Source organism: Thamnophis elegans, chromosome Z, assembly GCF_009769535.1.
Source record: "Thamnophis elegans isolate rThaEle1 chromosome Z, rThaEle1.pri, whole genome shotgun sequence".
Lineage (NCBI taxonomy): Eukaryota > Metazoa > Chordata > Lepidosauria > Squamata > Colubridae > Thamnophis > Thamnophis elegans.
In genome coordinates, this window is record NC_045558.1 from 24,247,251 (window position 1) to 24,270,989 (window position 23,739).

At 48.7% G+C, this 23,739-nt stretch overlaps 1 protein-coding gene across 2 annotated transcripts in view; it reads right to left on the reverse strand.

The window, feature by feature from the left end:
* CDK14 (cyclin dependent kinase 14) overlaps nucleotides 1-23,739 on the reverse strand; it is a 251,510-nt gene that overhangs the window by 112,992 nt on the left and 114,779 nt on the right. The window lies entirely within an intron of this gene.

The following is a 23,739-nucleotide window of genomic DNA, read 5'->3' on the forward strand; positions in this document are numbered from 1 at the left end:
AAGGAAAATATAAGTATGCCCTGTTATACCACCATCAGGCTCTTAATATATGATTAATATATTTGCTATTCATTCTATTCCATCTATCCGTAATATAACACAGAAAACTAGAGTCTCAAATAATTTAAGGTATAATTCAAGATAGTTAAATAATTAATAATCATTCTTAAAAAATGTATAAATCATGACCAAACACGTAATAAGCATTTTGATAGAACTAAGGAAGTTTAAACATGATTGTTTCAAAAGTTCAAAGGTACTGAACTTGGAATTACCACAAAAAAGAGGGGGTCAACTATTCTCTAAAGCACTTGAAAGCAAGATAAGAAGCAATGGATGGAAAGTAATCAAGGAAAAAAGCAACTTAGAAGTAAGGAGAAAGAGCATTGGTACTTACCTGATACACTTCTTCTAAAAGGGTGGAGATAGCATCCATGCATGGGTTTGATACTGTATGTGCTCTGATTGGACTGAGTCTGAATATTAATTAACCAATATAACCCGCCCCTGTGAGTGTTACCACCCAGTTTCTGGCGAAGTAAATGAAGACAGACTCCACGTGTAATCCACAGAAAAACAGCGATACAGAACAATACTATATACAGTCAACCAACCATGAGAATACTCCAAATGCAGGTACGATAGGTCACCTCCAAAAAGGTAAGGGATGGGACTGGATGCTATCTCCACCCTATTAGAAGAAGCGTATCAGGTAAGTACCAACTCCCTTTCTCAATAAGGGTGGAGATAGCATCTATGCATGGGACATACCCAACTAGGTGTCCTTAAGGGAGGAAAGGCAACCGTTCCAGCAGTTGAACATCAGATCTTACCACCTGCAACACTCTGCGGCTGAAAGCGGCCTCTGCCGATGCGAACTTGTACAACTTATAGTTCCTAATAAACAGCGATGGGGATGCCCAAGCTGCCGCCCTACAGATATCATCCAGAGAAGCCCACGCCATGAATAGCCCACGCCATGATGATGGTCACTCTCCATGTAGAGTGGCGGTTATACCCTCCGGAACCTGCAGTTCCTGGGCTGCATAGGCTGCCGCTATACAACGTCTCACCCATCTGCCCATCACTGCCGTGGAGACCTTCTTGCTTAAGGACGAAGACTGAAAAGATACAAAAAGTATTTCCAACCATCTAATCTCAGACATGTGTGTGATATAAATCTTTGGTGCCCAACGGACATCAAGATTGTGCCATTGCGAGATCGCAAAAAAAAAAAAAAAAAAAAAAGATTGTGCCATTGCTTCTCGAGCTGGTGAGTTAGTGTGAAGCAGAAGTTTGGGACCTATGGAACCATGACCCCATCTTCGGCACAAAGGAAGGGTCCAGCCTAAGGACCACCCTATCACTGTGGAACCTGGACAGGTCCTTCCTAATGGAGAGAGCGTGCAGTTCCAAAATCCTCCTGGTGGAAGTTATTGCCACCAGAAAGACAACTTTCCAGGTAAGTAATTCCCTGGAAATCTCTCTTAAAGGCTCAAATGGTGGATTGGTAAGAGCCCCAAGGACCCTGATAAGATCCCAAGTTGGGTAACAGTGTACAGCTGGTGGTCGCAGGTTGGCACCCCCTAAGAACCTTTTCACTGGGTGCTGGGAAATAGTTTGGCTGCCACCCCAGGTAAGAATCATGCCCAAGGCCACCACCTGCCTTCTGATGGTGTTGGGAGATAACCCCTTATCAAGGCCGTCCTGTAAAAATTCCAGAATCTGAGGGATGGAGGAGTCCACTGGAGTAATCTGTTTAGGCAGGCACCACTTACAGAAGATTCTCCAGGTGGCATCATAAATGTGCACCGTCGAGGGCTTCCTGGAGGCCTGTATAGTACCAATAACTCTGGAGAGAACTGATCTCCCCTTAGAGTGAACCGCTCAACCACAAGGCAGCCAGCTGGAGCCTTTGGGGTTCCGGGTGTTGTAGAGCTCACTGGCGGAGGACAATCTTGTCCACTGGAATACTCCAGGGCCTCTCCATTGATAACGTCTGAAGGTCGGCAAACCAAGGATGCCTCAGCCAGAGCAGGGCCAGGAGTATGACCTCTGCTCAGTCCTCAATAATTCTGCGGACAACCCTGGGGAGGAGAGGCACTGGGGGAAAGGCATAGAGGAGATCCCCGGTGCCACAGACATCGAAGAGCGTCTATTCCCTCTGCTCTCCGGAATCGTGTGTGAAAAATCTGGGGAGCTGAGCATTGGAGGAGCTGGCGAACAGATCTGCAATCGGGACTCCGAACTATGTGTGATCTCCTGAGAGAGAGAAGAATGCAATTGCCATTCGGCTTGGTCTACTATAGCCCTACTTAGCCACTCAGCCCACACTTTAGCCTTCCCTGAAATGTGTTCAGCCACGAGGGAAAGGAGATTATTCTCTGCCCACATTCACAGGACATTAGCTCTAGCATGAGATCCCTTGATCTGGTGCCCCCCTCTCTATTGACGTAGGCTTTGGCCGTGATGTTGCCCGTGAGGACCAGCACGTGCCGACCCTTGATGTACTGGTGAAAGTCCAGTAGAGCTAATGGCTCGGAGCTCCAGCCAGTTAATGCTCTTGCTGGCCTCCTCCTGCATCCACTGACCCTGGGCCATGTGTGTTCAGGTATGCTCCTCAGGCATATAAACTGGCATCAGTGGTAATGGTGATTCTGTGCTTGACCCTGATATGGCATCCTTGTCTATTGGCCGGGGTCTGCCACCAACCGAGGGACTGTCGGACCTCCCTGGTGAGATGTACCCGTCTCAACGATGTGCTGACCCTTTTCTTCTGGAAAGGCAGCAAAAACCATTGGAGGTCCCTTGTGTGTAGCTTAGCCCTACTATGGAAATGGTTGAGACTATCTTCCCGGGGAGTTTAGATAAGATTGCCAGCGAAATGCCCTATCTGCTGACCACCTCCACTACCAGTTGTCTAAGACTGGTAGTCCGCTCCTCAGATAGGAAGACCTGCCCAGCCCTGGAATCTATCCAAGCCCTAAGATAAAGAATCCTAGTGGTAGGTGTGAAATGGCTTTTAGCCTCATTAATGGAAAACCATGGGCCCGCAACACCTGTGTCATGATGTGGAGGTCTGCCCTGGCCCTGTCTGGAGAAATGGACTGTACCAATATGTCATCTACGTATAGTTGAACTCTGACAGACACTGTACGTAAGTGAGCAGCCAAGGCAGTCAAAACCTTAGTAAAGACACGGGGAGCAAAAGAAAGACCAAATGGCAAAGCCGTGTAATGAAAAGAACCATAACAAAAATGTAAAAACTGTCAATGCTCCTGCAGGATGGGTACATGAAAGTACATCTCCGTGCGGTAAATTGAAGTAAGGTAAACATTCTCCCTCACACCCTCCAAAATGTTCTGCAAGGTGTGCATCTTAAAACGTTTATATGCAATAAACCTATTCAACTGTTTCAAGTCAAGGATGGCCCTCCACCCTCCAGAGGCCTTGGGAATGACAAATAACAAGGAATAAAATCCCTGGCGGATCTGGTTGGCGGGCACCATCTGGATGGCTTCAATATCAAGAAAGTGTTGGATAGCCGCCGCCGTCAATAACTGCCTCTGGGGATTACCAGAAATAGGGCACTGAAGAAGGACCTAGGAGAGTGGGAGACAAACTCCAGGGTCAGACCGAACCTGACCATGGCTCTAACCCAGGCATCAGAAGTCGTGGCCTCCCACTGGTCAGCAAAGTGCCCCAATGGGGACCCAATCATGTGCGGTAGTATCAGTTACTGCCCTCATGAAAGGGATGTTTGGATTGGCCCCCCCTTTGCTGCCGATACTGCTGCTGGGAGAAACCGCCTTGCTGGCGGAACCCTGATGGAGAATAATCATTATTTCTAAAAGACCCTCCATACTCCTGTTTGAAGGATTGGCTCCTGGGATAGTGTTCTGACCCCCTCCTCTGTCCAGTAACGAAAGCTGAGACAAGATTAACTAGAATATACTTTTAATAGCAAGAAGCCAAGCCAAAATCTCAGTGGCTGAAAGCCAAGCAAACAAACAGATAAGGACCTTGGCAGCAAGCCAGACAAACCTTGGCAGCAAGTCAGACAAACTTTGATAGCAATCCAGCCTGCCAAGTTAGTTACGTTCTCTTTAGTCAATGCATTGACTTCTGCAAGAGGGGCATGTCATAAGCAGCCTTTTTTACAGTCTGGAGAGGAGCCTAATGACCACCAGCTGAGCGCAGTTACCTCATGTAATTGAGTAATTGTTCCTGACGCCGAGTAGCTCTTCAATGGCGTGCATCCAGGAACAACTCACTGCTGGCTTCTGGATCACTCTCCCTTGTCTCCTCCCCACTGGTCCAAGGCTCAGGCACCACCTGGTGGCCAATCAGTTTCTCTGCACCATGCTCAGAGTCAGAACCCTGTCCAGCGTCCTCCACATCCTCCAGAGCCAACTCATAGGGCCCCTCGCTGTCGGAGTCTGGTGGCAGCTCCAACGGCTCCTGCTGGGCCACAACAGGTAGGGGGCAGTTCAGGCAAACCCTTTCTTTGGGTTGGAGGCCAGGATCTTATCCTTGATCTTGATCAATAAGGGTGTCAAGGAATCCCCAAAGAGGCTCCCTCCTTGGTACAGATCCAACGCCAGGAACCACTTGTGCCTCAAGTCAGATTGACATTGTTGGAGCCACAGGAGTCTACGTGAGGCCGACGAGGCCATGGCCCTGGATGCAAACCGGGTTGCGCTCAGTGTGGCATCTGCTGAAAACTGCACTGCGGCGACAATTTTATTAAGGTCCTGGTGGGCCCTAGAATCCCCAGCAGGGATATGTTCCTGCAGTTGCTGTAGCCAGAAAAGGCTCAAGTGTGGGAAAAAGGAGGCCACTGCTGAGGCTCGCACTGCCCATGCAGACGCCTGATGACCCCATTATAAGACCTGATTGGCGTGCCTATCTTCAGGTTTGAGCATGTCTTCCTGGGCACCTGAGAGTGTGGTGTTAGTATGCAGCGCTGCAACAGGAGGGCCGATGGTCGGCCAGAAGAGGTTCTTGTCCAGTTGTTCCACAACATTGTAGAACTGTCTATCATTGGCCGAGGGTGCTGGGCCCGATGTTGGTGTGGTCCACTGGCGTCTCACTGTGTCAACTAAGAGCTGAAGAGTGGGTATGGTGTCTGCTTCCACTTTGTGTTCCTTAAATAGTGCACTTGTCAATGGGCCCTGTATCGGGGCTGCCAGGCTCTCAGTGTGGCCCTCGAGGTCTGACGAGGCCTTGGTCTTAGCCAACAAGGGTTTGAACAATGCCAGAGGGGAAAAACCAACACAGGCGGGCTTATCCGGTGTGGCACCTTCCTCCTCTGAGAGGTCGGCATCCTTGATCTCCCTTTCCTCTGAAGCGGGGAAGGGCTACACACAGGTTCGGCCAGAGACAGGTCGTCCATCGATTCTAGGACTGACCCTGGTCGTGGAGCGGGCCGAGAGACCCCTGGTGTCACCTCTGGTTCTTCTCTTGGAGCCCTGCCACTATGCCTTGTTTAATGGCCTTGGCTATTATGTCCTGGAATCTAGCAGTCATTGACTGTAGCAGAAAGATGTTAGGCAAGACTGGCAACTGCCCTTCCTGGTGGAGCCCCACCATGGTAGGGGTGAAGGTGGCCTCCACTGGCCTGCTCAGTAGTCTTGGAATTGTACTGCCCCAAAGGCTGGCGGTATCTATTAGTAGCATAAGGCTAAATGGGCCACTTCCAGTTGCAGTGGTGGCAATGGGCTGGACCGGGTCATTGCGGCGGAAGTCTTTTCAGACCGTTGGCAGGATGGTCCCGGTTGTCCTTGGAGGAAAACTTGGAGACCTTCTTTTTAAAGGCCTTGTTCGAGGAAGAGAATAAGGTTCGATTCCCATATCCCCTGATTGGTTTTTGGAGAGGGCTGCCTGATGGGGAACATGGGGCTCTGTCCCATCACAAGCAAGCTGGCAGCTTGACTAGTGGGCCTGCTGGTCTCTGGAACTAAGTCAGACATGCTGCCGTCAGCCATGGTCCCACTAACAGAGATTGTGGAGTGAAAATGGTGACCTTGCGGACTCTGTCCACTGACCAAATGACGCTCCCGCTCTTTTTAAGGTGACAATCTGGGCCTCGATGGAAGGAGGAGGCTTTCTGCCGCTGCTGGCTGTAATCTGGCCGTTTGTGTTCACCCACACCTCCTGCGGAGAATTTGCTGTTGCACCGTGATCTTTAAAGGCAGGAGACTCCCGCCCAGCTTGTCTATAGCGCGCGCAGGTATCTGCAACAGAGAGACCGTTGGCTTACCTGAATGGTCGTTCTCGGGGCACTGCGAGGAGAGTCCAAGTGTGGGTTAACACAGCCTATCTGCCCTTGGACTGAGTGATGTTTTTCTGTTGACCACGCCTCCCTTTGCCTCTGCATACTCAGTTTGAAAACGAAGGAGACAGTCCTGTAATCAGTTACAGTCAATACAGTCACATCGTGTAAGAAAAAACACCTCGGGCGGGTTTGGACTCTCCTCGCAGTGCCCCGAGAACGACCGTTCAGGTAAGCCAACGGTCTTTCTCCAGTGCACTGCTCAGAAAGTCCAAGCGTGGGACATGCCCAAGCTATTGAGTCCCAGGGTGGGGAAGCATCGAAGCCTCTGAAACTTCAGCTACTCTTTGCAATACTCTTCTCCCAAAGGAAGCTTCGGCTGAGGCAAAGGTGTCAATTTTATAGTTTTTAATTAAAGCCGTGGGGGAGGCCCACGTGGCCGCTCTGCAAATGTCAAGAATAGATGCCTGGGTCGCCCAAGCTGCAGAAGCTGCTGCGCTCCTAGTAAAGTGTGCGGTGACCTGGCACGGAGCCATCTTGCCCTGGTGCTCATACGCCAGCTTTATGCAAGCGCGTAGCCAATGACCCATTGTGTGTGAAGAGACCTTGTGGCCAATGGACGCAGGGAGGAAGGAGACAAAGAACGCCTCTGAAGGGCGGAAGTCTTTTGTTCTCTTTACATATGTACGCACAGCGCGTCTCACGTCCAACTTATGCCATTCACGTTCCTTAGGGTGAGAAGGATGGGGACAGAAGCTGGGCAAAATAATCTCTTGAGTTCTGTGAAACAGAGAGTTAATTTTCGGAGTAAAGGACGGATCAAGTCTCAGAATTACTCTGTCTGGGTGAACCACGCACAGATCCTTCCTGACAGAAAGAGCTGCCAGCTCGGATACCCTGCGTGCTGACGTAATAGCCACCAAAAAGGCAGTTTTGATGGTTAGGTGGCGTAGACTGGTGGTGCGCAAAGGTTCAAATGGAGCTTTCGTCAGAGCCTTAAGCACGAATGGAAGGTCCCATGACGGATACCGGTGAACAGCTGGAGGGCTAATGTTCACAGCTCCCTTAAGGAAACTCTTGATCTGAGGATGCTGACTCAGAGAACGAGAGGATCCCCTGGCCAGGATAGTGGACAGCGCTGTAACCTGACATCTCAGGGTGCTAACAGCGAGGCCTTTATCTAGACCCTCCTGCAAGAAGTCTAGGGTCTGAGGAATTGAGGCTGATGAGTCCTCTATGTCTCTAGCCTTGCACCACTGAGAGAATGCAGCCCAGGTGGCATCGTAGATTCTAGTAGTAGAAGGTCTCCTCGATGCTTGTATCGTTCGAATGACCTGGTCAGAGAATTTCTGTTTCCTCAGGAGTTCCCCCTCAAGTGCCAAACGGCTAGCTGTAGCCGCTGGGGCTACGGATGGCTGACAGCCCCCTGGCTGAGGGAGATTTGGTCCTGAGGGATTCGCCACGGTCTCTGAACTGAGAGACTGACCAGGTCTGTGTACCAGGGCCTTCTGGGCCAAAAAGGAGCCACCAGGATGAGGTCTGCCCTTTCGGCCAGGAGCTTGTTCACCACCTGAGGAATAAGCGGAAGAGGAGGGAACGCATACAATAGTCCCTGAGGCCACTCGGACCTCAGTGTGTTTGTTCCCTCCACCAGGGGCGAGTGGTAGCGACTGAAGAAGCGTGGGAGATGTGTGTTGGTGTGTGTGGCAAACAGGTCTACTTGCGGTTTGCCGAATCTCCTCACGATCTGCTGGAACAGGTCCAGGTGCAGGTGCCACTCCGAGTGGTCGATGCATTGGCAGCTCAGCCAGTCTGCTTCCCGGTTGCTGGTGCCAGAGATGTGATCTGCACTGAGAGAAGCCAGATGACGTTCCGCCCACCTGCCCAGAGCCTCTGCCTCGAGCATGAGAGCCTTCAATCGAGTGCCCCCCTGCCTGTTTATATGGGCTTTGGTCGCCACATTGTCTGTCATTAACAGCACGTGAGTCCCCTTTACAAGAGTGGAGAACCTTCGCAGTGCGAGTCGGGCTGCCCTCAGTTCCAGCCAGCTGATGCTGTGAGCAGCCTCCCTCTGAGTCCACTGGCCTTGGGCAAGGTGACCCTGACAATTGGCGCCCCACCCCAGGAGACTGGTGTCCCTGGTGACAACTAGTCTTTCTGGCTCTTTGAACAAGCAGCCCTTCTTGACTGCCTTGGATCTCCACCAGGCCAGAGATCGGATCACCTTCCGTGGGAGCCGAACGCGCCTGTGGGAGTTGGTGATCTTTGCCCTCTGCATTGGCAGCAGAAACCACTGCAGCCCCCTGGCGTGGAGATGAGCCCAGCGAACCACTTTCAGGCACGATATCATTATTTCCAGGAGCTGAGACAGTTGGACGATAGGTACCGACCTGGCAAAGCTGCAGTGCTTCACTCTGCGCCTCAGGTTGGACAGCCGGTCTGGAGAAAGAAATACCTGGCAGGAGGTGGAGTTGATGACTGCACCCAGATGCTGTATACAGGTGGACAGCCGGAACTGGCTCTTCTCCATGTTGACAGAGAAGCCATGTTGCTGCAGAGTCTGCACAGTCAGTGTGACATCGCGGTGAGCCTGCTCGGTGGTGAGAGAATGAATAATTATATCGTCCAAATAACATTCCAGACGAACCGGAATGGCTGCGGAGGTGAGCCGCTAACACTGCCAGTATTTTGGTAAATGTCCTGGGCGCAGATGATAGCCCGAAGGGAAGCGCCCTGTATTGATAATGCTTCCCTTCCGAGCAGAACCTCAGGAACCGCCTGTGGCCCGCATTGATGGGGACATGCAGGTAGGCCTCTTTGAGATCTATTGAGGTCAATAGGTCCCCTTCCCTCACACAGTCCAGGATGGAGTGGAGCGACTGCATCTTGAACCTCTTGTAAGCCAGATGCTGATTCAAGCTCTTGAGGTCCAAGATGGCCCTCCACTCCCCTGAGCTCTTGGGCACAAGGAAGAGGATGGAGTAGAACCCTCTCCCCTCCTGACCTTTGGGGACCTGCTCTATCGCCTTTATCTGAAGGAGGTGGTGAATTTTTGCCCTCATATGATCCTTCTTTTCTGGGTTCCTGGGCGTGGGGATGCGAAGAAATTTCCTTTGGGGGAAAGATAGAAAGTCCAGGACAAGGCCCCTCCGAATGGTGTTGAGGACCCACTTGTCCGATGTAATCTCCTCCTACCTGTCGGCATACAGCCTCAGCCGACCCCCTATGGGAGGACCCCCATGAACGTCACTTTCCCTTATGAAAGGGGCGGGAGTTGCCACTGTTCTTTCCGCCTCCTCGGAATAGTTTCCGAAAGGAAGTGGTTAGCACGAGATCCGAAGGAGGATCTGTCCTGCTGTCTATCTCCTCCTGACTGGAAGGGTCTCTGGTAGGAGGAAGGGTGAGAAGATTGTCCTGAATCCTGATTCCTGAAGGGTCGCTTACGGAAGGACCCTGACCCCTTATGTTCGCCTCTCTAAAGAGTTGCAGGAAGGATTTTACGTTTGTCCTTAGTCTCGGTGACAAACTTGTCCAGAGAGTCTCCGAACAAAAGGCCTCCCTTGAAGGGAGCCGATGCCAGTTTCCATTTGGCTTTCATTTCGGCCTGCCAATGCCTGAGCCACAGGAGGTGGCGAGAGGTGATATTGGAGGCGAGGGCCCTTGATGCGAATTTCGCAGCTGTCAGAGAGGCATCCCTCAAATACTCAACAGCAGTAATTATCTTAGTGAGCTCATGGCGCCATCTAGACTTCTTGGGGGGGGGCGGCTTAGATCTGAGCTGCCGCAGCCAAAATAAGGTAGCCCTGATAAAGAATGAGGCCGAGGTGGATGCCTTAATGGCCCAGGCGGATGCCATATGAGTTTTATGACACACCTTCTCCAACCTCTTGTCCTCCGCTTTCAGTCCCTCTAGGAGCTCAGCCAGTAGGTTTGAATTGGAAGTTAGGGACACTACCGGGGCGTCTAATTCTGGGAATTTCAAGATGTCCTCCATCCTCCCTTCCAGGGCATAAAGGGACCTGTCTCCCCCACTGGGGTTGGTCAGCGTGCCTGGCTGCAGCCACTGGCACTGAACCACATCCATAAAGAGGTCAGGTACAGGAATGACCTCAGGAGCTGACACTGTTTCTTTAAACAGCCCGTGATCTTTGGATGTAGAAGCCTGAGCAGCTTCAGGTTTGGAAGTGGGGCCAGATTCCGTAGCCATCATAGCCTTGTGCAGGATTGATTTAAATAACAACGGCTTGAAAAGGCCAGTGAAGGCCGGCTTGCCAGGGGGAAGATCCTCGTCTTCAGACAGAATGAAAATTTCCCCCTCCTCCTGCTCAGAGCTGGAAGAATCAGAATGAGATGAGCTGGATGAACCAGAAGTGGAGGGAGACTCCTTAGAAGTGGAAGCCTTGGGTTTACGCTTCTGCTTAGAAGTCTTGGGCTTGCGTGAACCCCTATGCTTGATTCCTTCAGCTATCCCCTGGGAAATGGCCAAGGATATCACCTCCCTCATCTCAGCTGAAAGAGCAGGACTTTTGCCCATCTTTGGGCGTTGCTTGCTAGGCCTGCGGTGGCCAGCCCTGCCAGAGCTGGACTCAGCCTCCTCACGCAGGGAATCCTGGATGGAATCACATTCCCCCCCCCCCATGGAAGAGCTACGGGAGTCAGGGTAACCCCAAGAAGCTTCTGGGGAGGGATCCCTGGATCTATCTTCTTCCCCAGAAAGGAATTCACTGTCCCCAGGGGATTGGGCCTCCCGATCAGGGGGGAAATGTCCCTGCTGCGATGGTTAGGGTTAGGTTCTGCCACCTGGTGGGGCCTAGACACCTCCCTGGGTTCCACTGTGGCTCTTGCAGTCCCTGGAGAAGATCTGTCGCTAGAGCCCTTGTGCCCTTTGCCTTTTTTAGCTGAGGAATCCAGTTTGCTGCGCTTACTGGAGGGCCCTGCTAGCTCCTCTAAGGCCTCCCTGACCTCCTCAGGTCACCATGGGGCCTGGGATCTAGCTGGTGCTGGGACGGGCTCATGCATTGGCCTAACGGCTCGAAGGACGCTTTGCAGACTCTTCAGGAGGGCTGGGTTCCTTCCTCCCACCGCCCTCGGATCCCCGAGACTTATCTTCTTCAGAGGGGAAGGCCAGCCGGCTCCTCAGACTGGGCCCGAGCCTCTCTGCGGTGTTCTGCAGTCGCTGAGGGCCGAAATAAAGCTCTCCCTGGGCTGCCGACTCTCTTCGCTCTCCCACGAGCCAAACGAACTCCTCACCTCACAATCGGACTCCGGAGTGGTTTAAAATTGCGGCAGCTGCACAGGCAGCCTCCTCCTGCTCTTTTCGGCTGCCTGAGGTAGAAAAGCGCGTGAAGCAGCCAGCTGCCATCGCTGTTGCTGGGCAGAGTGGAAACCGCCCTGGCCTGTTGTGAAACTGCCCGCAAAGCCTCCCTGAGCGGTGGTTGGGGCTGGGATCTTGGACTGTGACCTGTAAGCCTCCCACCGCCCCCACCGCTCGCCAGCGGCCACTGGACAAGCGGTCCACAGCCCCCTGAAGCGCCTGCGACCAGCGGAGTCAGGGGAAGCCCGGATGGCCTCTCAGCTACATTCAAACCTGCACACTTGCAATCTGTCAAATTTTCCAAATGATTCAATTGATCAATTTTCAAGGTACAATGGTGGTCCAAAGTGGAACATCTCCAGCCTATCTGACCTTCGACTGGAGCACTCCCAAAACAGTCCCAACGGGCGGACTGAGTTTTCAAACTGAGCATGCAGAGGCAAAGGGAGGCGTGGTCAACAGAAAAACATCACTCAGTCCAAGGGCAGATAGGCTGTGTTAACCCACGCTTGGACTCTCCAAGCAGTGCACTGGAGAACGACGCATGCGCACACTCTGCTGTCTCAAGCCTGGCTGCAAAAGACAAGCCTCGCAGGCGATCTGCTAAGCGGCTGTCAGTTTGAGCTCTTTGATCCCAATTGCCTCTCTTCTCTTTTGTAATGCGCAGACAGTCCAGAGAGGTTATCGGGTACACAGGCCTGTGGGCTGAAGCCCCGTGGCCAGACAGAGGCGAGCCCTCAGAGTAGTCCAGAAATACTCATGATCCTCAAATAGATCATCTTCCTTTTGACAACGAGGATGGAAATTGTCAAACTGGTAAGGTGAAGGAATCAAGGTTGCTAATGCATACAAGGGATAATACGACTGTCCCAGAGTGGACTGAGTCGGAAATTGGGTGGTAACACTCACAGGGGCAGTTATATAGTACATTGGTTAATTAATATTCAGACACAGTCCAATCAGAGCATGGACAGTGTTAACCCATGCATGGATGCTATCCCCACCTTTATTGAGAAATTTCCTGACAGAACAATTAATTAGTGGAACCCACTTATCTCCAGAAGTTGTGGGCACTCCAACACTGGAGGTTTTTAAGAAGCGATTAGACAACCATTTATCTGAAATGGTATATATGTTCGCTGCTTGAGCAGGGTTTGGACTAGAAGACATCCAAGGTCCCTTCCAACTCTTATTTTGCTATTCTGTTATTATTAGAGATTCTAGAACTGAAGCAGGAGTTAGACAAGCCATGTGACTGTTAAAGTTCATATAAAATGTTTTAACACTTTTAATATGGCATTAAATAGTTTAATCTAGTAAAATTAAGAACAAGGAAAACATTTCATTTCAAGAAATATAAATTTGTTTCACAATATTATTATTTATATACAAAGGGTAATCCTAACCTACATTCTAAAAAACAACACCCTCCTGTTAACCTTGCTAAATACATTGCTTATTTAATTTTTGTGAAAATCTGGAATATATAAACTACCTCTATATACCAAATACATTTATTCCCTTGAATATGTTTTAAGTTGTGTTCTTGTGCTACCAAACTAATGAACAGTTTAAGTATACAATTTAAACACTTTAAGAGAATCAGCTGTGACTGTTACAAGAACAGACATCTAATATTTAGTCACCAGCTTTACCTTAGTAGCAGTTGCTTTTATAACACAAAATGTGTTTAAGGCAGACTTAATTAAGAATACAGTAGCTGGGATATATTTTCTAATGCAGAAATAGTCATTAGGAACTACAAATAGCTACAAAGTCCCACAAAGTATGAATATGAGTGTCAGCTGTGCTTCTGAAAAACTTGGAAGTATATGCAATATACTGCTTCTATGTGGACAAAAGATTTGTGTCATGAGCACAATAGATTCACGAGATTCAGGTGGTATTACTAAAGAAGAGTTTGCAATGTAAACTGGTTGAAACTGCAGCAAAACATAAAGGATGAAAGATGAAGAACTAAATTTATAAGCAATTTCCTTTCCATTCTTCTCCAGTCCTATATGAATACTATTATACGAGGACAATCTCCATAGATAGCCTTAGGATAGTCTTCCATCATGAAAGTTACAGTTCAGATATTTCTTTTAACATTTGAGAGATAGGGGAATTGTGTCTTTCATCAAATATTTATGTCCTGGTATTCTTCTCGATTTCTCTTTTGGCAGTTTCATCAGTAACAGTTGCAGTAATAATTTTAATTTGCCAATAAAAACTTGTGTGTGTATGTGTGTGTGTGTGCGCGTAGGCACGCACACAATGTCACAGAAATGAAAAATATATGAAAGCTAATTTATAAATTGATTTAAAATTGTTAATAAGTTTTTAAAGATTTTCCAATGTACAGGTTTTTAACACCAAAGAAGTAATATATTTTGCCTACTCTTTTAAAAAATAATAAAGAAAGAAAGAAAGAAACTATTTTAAAGAGTAATGGCACACCAGTCACATGCATTCCAATGATCAGGAGTCTGGCAGCATCTTTTCTGACTAGCATATTTTAATATTTTAAAAGTATAAGATTTCATGAACTGCTTGGAATTCCTGGAATGGTTAAACTGAATCTATGATTCAACTGAGTTGAAGCAAAAGGAAAAAAGATGCGGGAAATGAGGACAAAGTTGGTGCACAGATGCAGATTACATACCAGATGGTGAAGATGCAGATAAGGTATTTATATTTTATAAATTAACAAATATTTGATTTTGATTTGATTTGATTTATTGGATTTCTATGCCGCCCTATTCCCAGAGGGACTCAGGGCGGCTCACAAACCAAAAAAAAAGGGGGGGATACAAACAGGAGGAAAACAACGGACAAACAACTACAAACAATTTAAAAACACTCAACAACCACACAATTTGAGCGGGGGCGAGGGATCCGTCAGCCCCAGGCCTGTTGGAACAACCAGGTTTTTAGGGCTTTGGGGAAAGCCTGAAGGGTGATGAGGGTCCGAATCTCCACGGGGAGCTCGTTCCAGAGGGCCGGAGCAGCCACAGAGAAGGCCCTCCTCCGGGTGGTAGCCAATCGGCATTGGCCAGTAGATGGAATTCGGAGGAGGCCTAATCTGTGGGATCTAATAGGTCTGTTGGAGGTAATTGGCAGCAGGCAGTCTCTCAAGTGCCCAGCTCCAATACCATGAAGGGCTTTATAAGTGACGACTAGCACCTTGAAGCGTATCCGAAGACCAATACGCAGCCAGTGCAGCTCGCAGAGGATAGGTGTGACGTGGGTGTACTGGGGTGCACCCACAATCGCTCGCGCGGCTGCATTCTGGACAAGCTGAAGTCTCCGAATGCTCTTCAAGGGCTGCCCCATGTAGAGCGCATTGCAGTAGTCCAGTCCTGAGGTCACAGGGGCACAAGTGACTGATGCGAGGGCTTCCCGGTTCAGGTAGGGACGCAATTGGTGCACCAGGCAAACCTGGGCAAATGCCCCCCTGGTCACAGCTGACAAATGGTGTTCTAAAGTCAGCTATGGGTCCCAAATTGCAGACCCTGTCTGAGGGGTGTACAGTTTGACCCCCCAGCCTGAGAGATGGAAAACTTGGCCAATTGTTGGGAGGGAAACATACCAGCCACTCGGTCTTGTCTGGATTGAGTGCAAGCTTGTTAACCCCCATCCAGACCCTAACAGCCTCCAGGCACTGACACATCATGTCAACCGCTTCACTGAGTTGGCACGGGGCGGACAGATACAACTGTGTATCATCCGCATACTGGTGGTATTTTATCCCGTGCTGTCGAATGATCTCACCCAGTGGCTTCATGTAGATGTTAAACAGGAGGGGGGACAGGACCGAACCCTGCGGCACCCCATACCTCAGAGGCCTAGGGGTCAATCTCTGCCCTCCAACTAACACCGACTGCGACCTATCCGAGAGGTAAGAGGACAACCACCGAAGGAGGGTGCCTCCCATCCCCACCTCACGTAATCGTCGCAGAAGGATACCATGGTCGATGGTATTGAAGGCCGCTGAGAGGTCAAGGAGCACTAGGACGGAGGCATGACCCCCATCCCTGGCTCTCCAGAGATCATCGGTCAGTGCGACCAAAGCAGTTTCCATGCTGTAGCCAGGCCTGAATCCAGACTGAAAGGAGTCTAGATAATCGGTTTCATCCAAGGACCGCCGGAGCTGAGAGGCCACCACTTTCTCGACAACCTTCCCCACGAAGGGGAGGTTGGAGATTGGACGATAGTTGTTTAAGATGGCTGGATCCAAGGATGACTTCTTCAGGAGGGGTCTCACCACCGCCACCTTTAATACAGGGGGAAAGAACCCCTCCCGAAGGGAGGCAATAACTATCGCCTGGATCCAGCCCTATGTCACCTCCCTGCTGTTCGCAACCAGCCAGGAGGGGCATGGGTCCAGCGCACAAGTGGAAGCACTCACAGCTCCCATGGCCTTGTCCACTTCCTCAGGACTAACAAGTTGAAAATCAATCCAGAGATGTCGCTCCAGATTCTCCCCTGGTGTCTCGGCTGGCTCTGCGCAATTGGAGTCCAGGTCCGTCTGAAGCCGAGAAACTTTATCCGCGAGGAATTGGACGTATTCCTCAGCTCTACCTTGCAAAGGATCGCTCGTATCCCTCCTATTCAGGAGGGAACAGGTTATCCTAAACAAGGCGGCTGGGCGTGACTCAGCGGAAGGTATCAGAGTGGCAATGTGAGTTGTTTTTGACGTCCTGATTGCCCGAAGATGAGCCCTGATGCAGGATTTTAATAGTGCTCGGTCCGACTCGGACTTACTGGATCTCCAGCGGTGCTCTAGGCGTCTCTTTTGGCGCTTCATCTCCCGGAGTTCCTCAGTAAACCAAGGAGCCCTCCTGGATCCACTGCCTCGGATCGGCCGTAAAGGCGCAATCTGTTTGAGAGCCCCTGCTGAATTCCAATAAGTGACCAGGGTCTCCGCCGGACTGCGGGCGAGAGTATCAGAAAAACCCCAAGCTCTGTCTGAAAGCCCAATGGGTCCATAAGGCGCCTGGGGTGGAACCACCTAATCGGCTCCTCCTCCCTACAGTGGGGGGTTTGGTCTCTGAAAGTCAAGCCTCAGTAGGTAGTGGTCCGACCATGACAGGGGCAAGATCTCACTGCCCTTCAAACCAAGATCACAACTCCACTGCTCCGAGAGAAATACGAGGTCGAGCGTGTGACCTGCCAAGTGAGTCGGGCCTCGGATTACTTGGGTCAAGCCCATGGCTGTCATGGAAGCCATGAACTCCTGCGCTCCATCAGAGTGCTTGTCGTGCGAAGGCAGATTAATAATAATATATAATCTGTAAAAGGTACTGTTGAACTCACTCAAAAGATCATATACAAATATCTCAACAAAGATAACCAGTGTTTTAATATATTAAAGTTGTTTGATAAAAAACTTGGAAGGTAGACTCTAATATTTACAAGGTATAATTGTATACATATGTAGGCATATGCTATTTTTTTAATCAGCTGGAATATTAAAATACGCTACATTATAAAATCAATGTTAACTCTATTTTAAGAGAAAAAGGAGCACACATGAACAAAGTATACGTAAGCATGGCTGATCAAACATGGATTGGAGTGGTATAAAAGTTCCAGTAAATAAGAACATAGACAACATAGTAACCAAATTATGAAACAAGACCAGACATCTACTTTACTCCACATTTACACAAGACAACCCTGGGCCTGAGCAATTTCAAACACAAGGTTAAAGGTCCCTTTACATCCTCTTCCTCTAATGTGATATACAGGCCTAATTCTGCCAACACAATTCAGCATGAGACAGTTAAAATCACATCAAGAATTTTCAGGCAATCTTAGAAGTCCTAAACAAATTCAATCACTTTTCTAATATCTTAAAATTGTTAATTGGTAACATGATTGTAATCTATCTCCCTTGAAACCCTCATTTGAATTACTGCCCTATCTTCTCCTTTCCTTTCCCTAACCCCAGCTCCATCCTACATATTTTAATCCCACATCAATCAAGCCACTCCATGAATGTAATGAAATGAACTTCTTTACTTTATTGTCTTACAAGATGGACTACCTTGAAATCTGGCTGTACCCTCTTGTTTTGGAATAGGATAGATGAATCTTATGAGCAAGTTTAATTTGAAATTTATGTGCTTCCTAGATTAAACACTGGAATGCCAAAGTTAGAAACATGAAAGGAGAAAATTAAACAATTGGACGATATGGTTTAATAAACCAAAAATAAGCAGGAAACCAACTTCTCACTTTTTGTCATTTCAAAGATTTCTTCACAGCTGACAATGTCTTCAAACATTCAAAATGATACCTTTATACACAGACATCAAAGATCAAGTATGGTACAATTGAAATGCAATTGACTGTGGATGGAGGAGCTCTTCCACCTTTAGTATCAAAGACATAGTCAGATACTGATTTTAGAACAGATCACTGCAAGTTCCAAGTTAAGTGAAAGAAAAAAGCCAGTCAATTTCCACAATATGGTCTTGATCATACACCCACCATTTTTTACAACACCAGAAATCATTTTGAAATCCTGACTCTCATTAAAGAACCAGGGAGATTATGAATGACATTAAGTAAGTAATTGTGGATATCTGTGAAAATAGATTACGAAGGGGGGGAGGAGAGAAAGCAAACTGGATATCAGAACAACCATGGAAATTGCCAAGAAGTAAAAAGAAAAAGCCCTGAAGGACGAACATTTCAAAAAGGAATTTAGCAAAGTGTTTCAGGGAGATAGATGTTGGGCACAAGAAGAAATAGGAGGTACCTTAAAGAACTAAAGGACACCAATGGACAAATAGTAATCAATTCAGAGATCAAATGAAAGTGAAAGTGAAAATATACTGAAATACTATACAGAAATATTTTAAAATATTTTAAATGATGTATGGACTTCATAATAGAAGGGAAGATGTATGGCTACTTCTTCAGCTCAAAAAACCCTGAAAGCTAATTACTATCAGATAATAATAACAACAGTTAGTATAATTTGTTCATTTAAAAAAAAAGTAAATTGTAGCTGATTATTTTAAGCTGCCGAGACTCACTAGGGACAAGCAGCATATAAATATAATATATAAATAAGAAAAATATATTTTGAATTAAAATCTATCCAATTGCTGATGACTCAAAGCAGTTGGTGGGCAAGGCTGGATTGATTTGACCGGATTGGTATGAAGAACTAGGTGCAGCTGTGGAAGACTCAGGGCTGCTGACATGGGATGGCTGGGTGAGTGTGCCGACTGCATGCAGCAAGATGGGTAGCTAGATGGATACCATTGGGTAGGCCAGGTGGGCGCAGAATAAGTCAACCCATGAAACTAAATGTGGGACAAATTTGGTACCCCACCAAAATAAAAATCACCCAGAGGTGTGCCAGACAAATAGGAAGCAGTAAAGTATATAAGGAAGGGAAAAGGGAAGGTAAGCTCCGCTTTCTATTCTCTAGCCCCACTTTCTAAGGGGTGATTTTCTTGAAAGTGTGCAAAGAAAATAAAGGGGAGAATAGATTATAAATCCTCACAAAGCACAAGTCCTTTTGCAGCAATCTCACTGAATCAGGAAAAAGCTTTATCATTCACCGTTTGGTCAAATCCACAGAAATGGGAAGGGCGAAACAAAGGAGGAGATAAACATAAGGAGGGAAGAGTGGATAGTTTATATTTTCACTGCAGTTTTACAGTTAATTCTTGCTGTGACTTCTTCCCCCTCTCCCAAAAAACTCCAATCCTAACAATGTGATTTTGGATACCACCTTCCATCTCTAAATTGTGATACTTTTTTGAAAGTAAGACGCAAACTAGTTTTATATTTCATACCTTATGTTATGCTTTCTTTGTATTTAGACTCTAGAACTAAATCTGGGTACTATATTTTTAGATTATACTGATGTATAAGGGTAAAGCCAATATTTTTTTCTTGCTTCCTCTTTTTCCAGCCATTTATTTTCTTACCCTGCTTCCACTTGTAGTGTTGGAAAACCCACAGTGCATAGCAGATGTACCAATTTGTTTTATTTGGTTTCCGAACTATATTGGTCTATGTCTTCCTTGTGGGTTATGGGTTATGGGTCTCTGTCGTCCCCACATCCCACACATTTTTATATTCCCAGTAGCTGATAACCTGGCATTGCTGGGGTATTTATTTATCCTAATCCATACATTTGTCCTCAAAAATAATCCTGGACCAAACGTAATTTCTAATGTTGGTTTTTCCTTCTTACCAGAGAGAGCCACCTTGTAGAGTACTGTGAACTGTTACCATGGCAACTCCACTGTGCTGTACAGTAGAAGCCATTTTATGGCAGTACAATAGAAGCCCTTTTAAGGCACAACAGGCTGTATCTTAACAGAACACACACCCCGAGGGGCGTTAGGAGTGTCTTACTCCCACAGTATTTGTTTCCAGAAAGTAAATCATCTGTGCACCAAGTTTGGTGGAACATACATACACACACACAGCCATTTTGATAGATAGATAGATGATAGATGATAGATGATAGATGATAGATTAGATAGATAGATAGATAGATAGATGATAGATGATAGATGATAGATGATAGATGATAGATGATAGATAGATAGATAGATAGATAGCCATTTTTAAAAAACTGAAGGCTTCCAAGATTGTATAATTTTCAATTAGGCAAGTTGCTTCAGCTTCCTAATCATTGTTGAAGTATTTTTTTAAAGCTTCAGTAAATAGGCAATATTATTTTTGGGTATAGCCATTAGTACTTCAATATCAAATCTGAAATTAACAATTATAGGGTTATTAGGACCCTAATCGTAGGGTCCCTGCTCCGGAGCTTGTCGGGTGTGAGTCTCTGCTGATAAAGTTGGACCTCAAGGGTCAAGTGGGTCTGCTGTTAACGTACCTGCCTCCCAACAGCGTTGCAGCAGCCCTCCCCTCGCTCCTCGAGTCGGTAGCCGAGCTGGCAATTGAGTTCCCTAGGATGATGGTCCTGGGGGACTTTAATTTGCCTTTGCTCGGTGAAAACTCTGATGGGGCGCAGGAGTTCATGGCTTCCATGACAGCCATGGGCTTGACCCAAGTAATTCGGGGCCCAACCCATTCGGCGGGTCACATGCTCGACCTCGTATTCCTCTCGGAGCAGTGGATTTGTGACCTTGGTCTGAGGGGTAACGACATCATACCCCTGTCGTGGTCAGACCACTGCCTACTGAGGCTCGACTTCCGGAGACCAAACCCCCACTGTAGGGAGGAGGAACCGACCAGGTGGTTCCGCCCCAGGCGACTTATGGAACCGCTAAGGTTCCAGATGGAGCTTGGGGTCATTCCTGATACTTTCGCCCACAGTCCGGTAGAGACTCTGGTTGCTGCTTGGCATTTGGCAGCATCAGGGGCCCTCGACCGGATTGCGCCACTACGGCCCCTCCGAGGCGGCGGATCCCGGAGACCCCCTTGGTTCACCGAGGAACTCCGGGAGATGAAGCGCCGGAGGAGATGCCTAGAGCACCGATGGAGGTCCGATAAGTCCGAATCGAACCGAGCAATGGTAACCACCTGCACCAAGGAATACACCAGGGCACTTAGGGCAGCGAAAAGATCTCATATAGCCACCTTGGTTGCGTCCGCTGAGTCCCGCCCAGCCGCCCTGTTTAAGATAACCCGCTCCCTATTAAATAAAAGGGAAGCGGGGGAACCCTTGCAGGGCAGAGCTGAGGATTATGCCCAATTCTTAGCGGACAAAATTGCTCGGTTTCGGTCGGACTTGGACTCCATCCCCGCAGTTCCAGCCGAGGCACAAGAGGATCAGGTGGAACATCTCTGGGTTGAGTTTCAGGATGTTACCCCCGGGGATGTGGACAAGGCCATGAGGGCTGTAAGTGCCTCCACCTGCGTACTGGACCCGTGTCCCTCATGGCTGGTTACTAACAGCAGTGAGGTGACATGAGGCTGGATCCAGGCGGTTGTGACCGCCTCTCTTCGGGAGGGGAACTTCCCCGCCGCACTGAAAGCGGCGGTGGTGAGACCCCTCCTAAAGAAGCCATCTTTGGATCCAGCTGTTCTTAATAACTATCGCCCAGTCTCCAACCTTCCCTTCCTTGGGAAGGTTGTTGAGAAGGTGGTGGCCTTTCAGCTCCAACGGTCCTTGGAGGAAGCAAACTATCTCGACCCCTTCCAGTCAGGCTTCAGACCCGGTTACAGCACAGAAACCGCTTTGGTCGCATTGACCGATGATCTCTGGAGAGCCAGAGATGGAGGACATTCCTCCATCCTGGTCCTCCTTGACCTCTCAGCGGCTTTCGATACCATCGACCATGGTATCCTTCTGCGACGACTGCGGGAGGTGGGAGTGGGAGGCACCGTGTTGCGGTGGTTCTCTTCCTACCTCTCGGACAGGTCGCAGTCGGTGTTAGTGGGGGGGCAGAGATCGTCCCCTAGGCCCCTAACATATGGGGTGCCTCAGGGCTCGGTCTTATCCCCCCTACTATTCAACATCTACATAAAACCGCTGGGAGAGATCATCCGTAGGCACGGGATCAGATACCATCAATATGCGGACGATACCCAGTTGTATCTGTCCGCCCCGTGCCAACTCAATGAGGCGGCAGACGTGATGAACCGAGGCCTTGAGGCCGTTATGGACTGGATGAGGGTTAACAAGCTTGTGCTCAACCCAGAAAAGACTGAGTGGCTGTTGTGTTTCCCTCCCAAAGATTCGACCAATATTCCATCACTCAGGCTGGGGGGTCAAATTTTATACCCCTCAGAGAGGGTTCGCAACTTGGGAGTCCTCCTGGACCCACAGCTATCGTTTGACCACCACCTGACGGCTGTGACTAGGGGGGCATTCGCCCAGGTTCGCCTGGTGCGCCAGTTGCGACCCTACCTGAATCGGGAGGCACTCACAACAGTCACTCGGGCCCTTGTGACCTCTAGGCTGGAATACTGCAATGTGCTCTACATGGGGCTGCCCTTGAAGAGCATCCGGTGACTTCAGCTGGTACAGAACGCGGCCGCGCGAGTGATTGTGGGTGCACCGCGGTTCACCCACATAACACCTATCCTCCGCGAGCTGCGCTGGCTACCTGTCGATCTCCGGATGCGCTTCAAGGTGCTATTAGTCACTCATAAAGCCCTGCATGGTAGTGGATCTGGATACTTGAGAGACCGCCTCCTGCCAATCACCTCCCTGCGACCAATTAGATCTCACAGATTGGGCCTCCTCCGTATTCCATCGGCCAGCCAGTGCCGGCTGGCAACTACAAGGAGGAGGGCCTTCTCAGTAGTAGCCCCGACCCTTTGGAACGAACTCCCCGTGGAGATTCGTACCCTCACCACCGTCCAGGCCTTCCGCACAGCCCTCAAGAACTGGCTAGCCCGTCAGGCCTGGGGACAAGGATAGTCGCCCCTCCCGAATGATGAATGTATGTTGCTTATTTCTTTTATTATATGTGTCTATGTTACTGTTTGTACTTCCCCTCCCTGATTTTATGTGAGCCGCCCTGAGTCCCCTCAGGGAAAAGGGCGGCCTACAAATGTTAATAAAATCTAAATCTAAATCTAAATTATGGAATTATTTTGTCCTATCATTCAGTACTAGGAACTTTGTGGAAGATTATAGTATTATCAGTGGTGGGTTCCTACCGGTTTGGACCAGTTTGGACAAACCAGTAGTGGTTTGGTGACCTGATCGTTGGAACCAGCAGCAACCCAGGCCTGCCACGCCCCCAAATTAATTCTTCCAGAGGCGCCATAGGCAGCACCATTTTGTTTTTTGGTTCTGCGCACTGATTGCACTGCACATGCGTGCACAGCGCACTTCAATCACACGCAGTGTGCACACAAGCGAACCAGCAGTAGTGGAACCCACCCCTAGTATATGCTTTCAGTGAGAAAGTGACAGATACCTGTGCCTGGAGATGGGCCATTTTCAAGGATGTAAACCTAATTTACTGCAGTTGTTAGAGTTGCCCTGTATGCATTTTCTGTCCTCAGAACATGGGGATGGAGAATGGAAAGTGGGGTGGGGAAATCCATACTCCCTTCCTTTCCTTTCCTTGCAAACCTTGCCACTTCCTGTTTGCTGGCACATCTACAGGTAATTTTTCTTCTGGTGGGGTGCCGAAATGGTCCCACGTACAGTTGCCTAGGGCGACTTACTCTGCACCCAGCTGGCCAT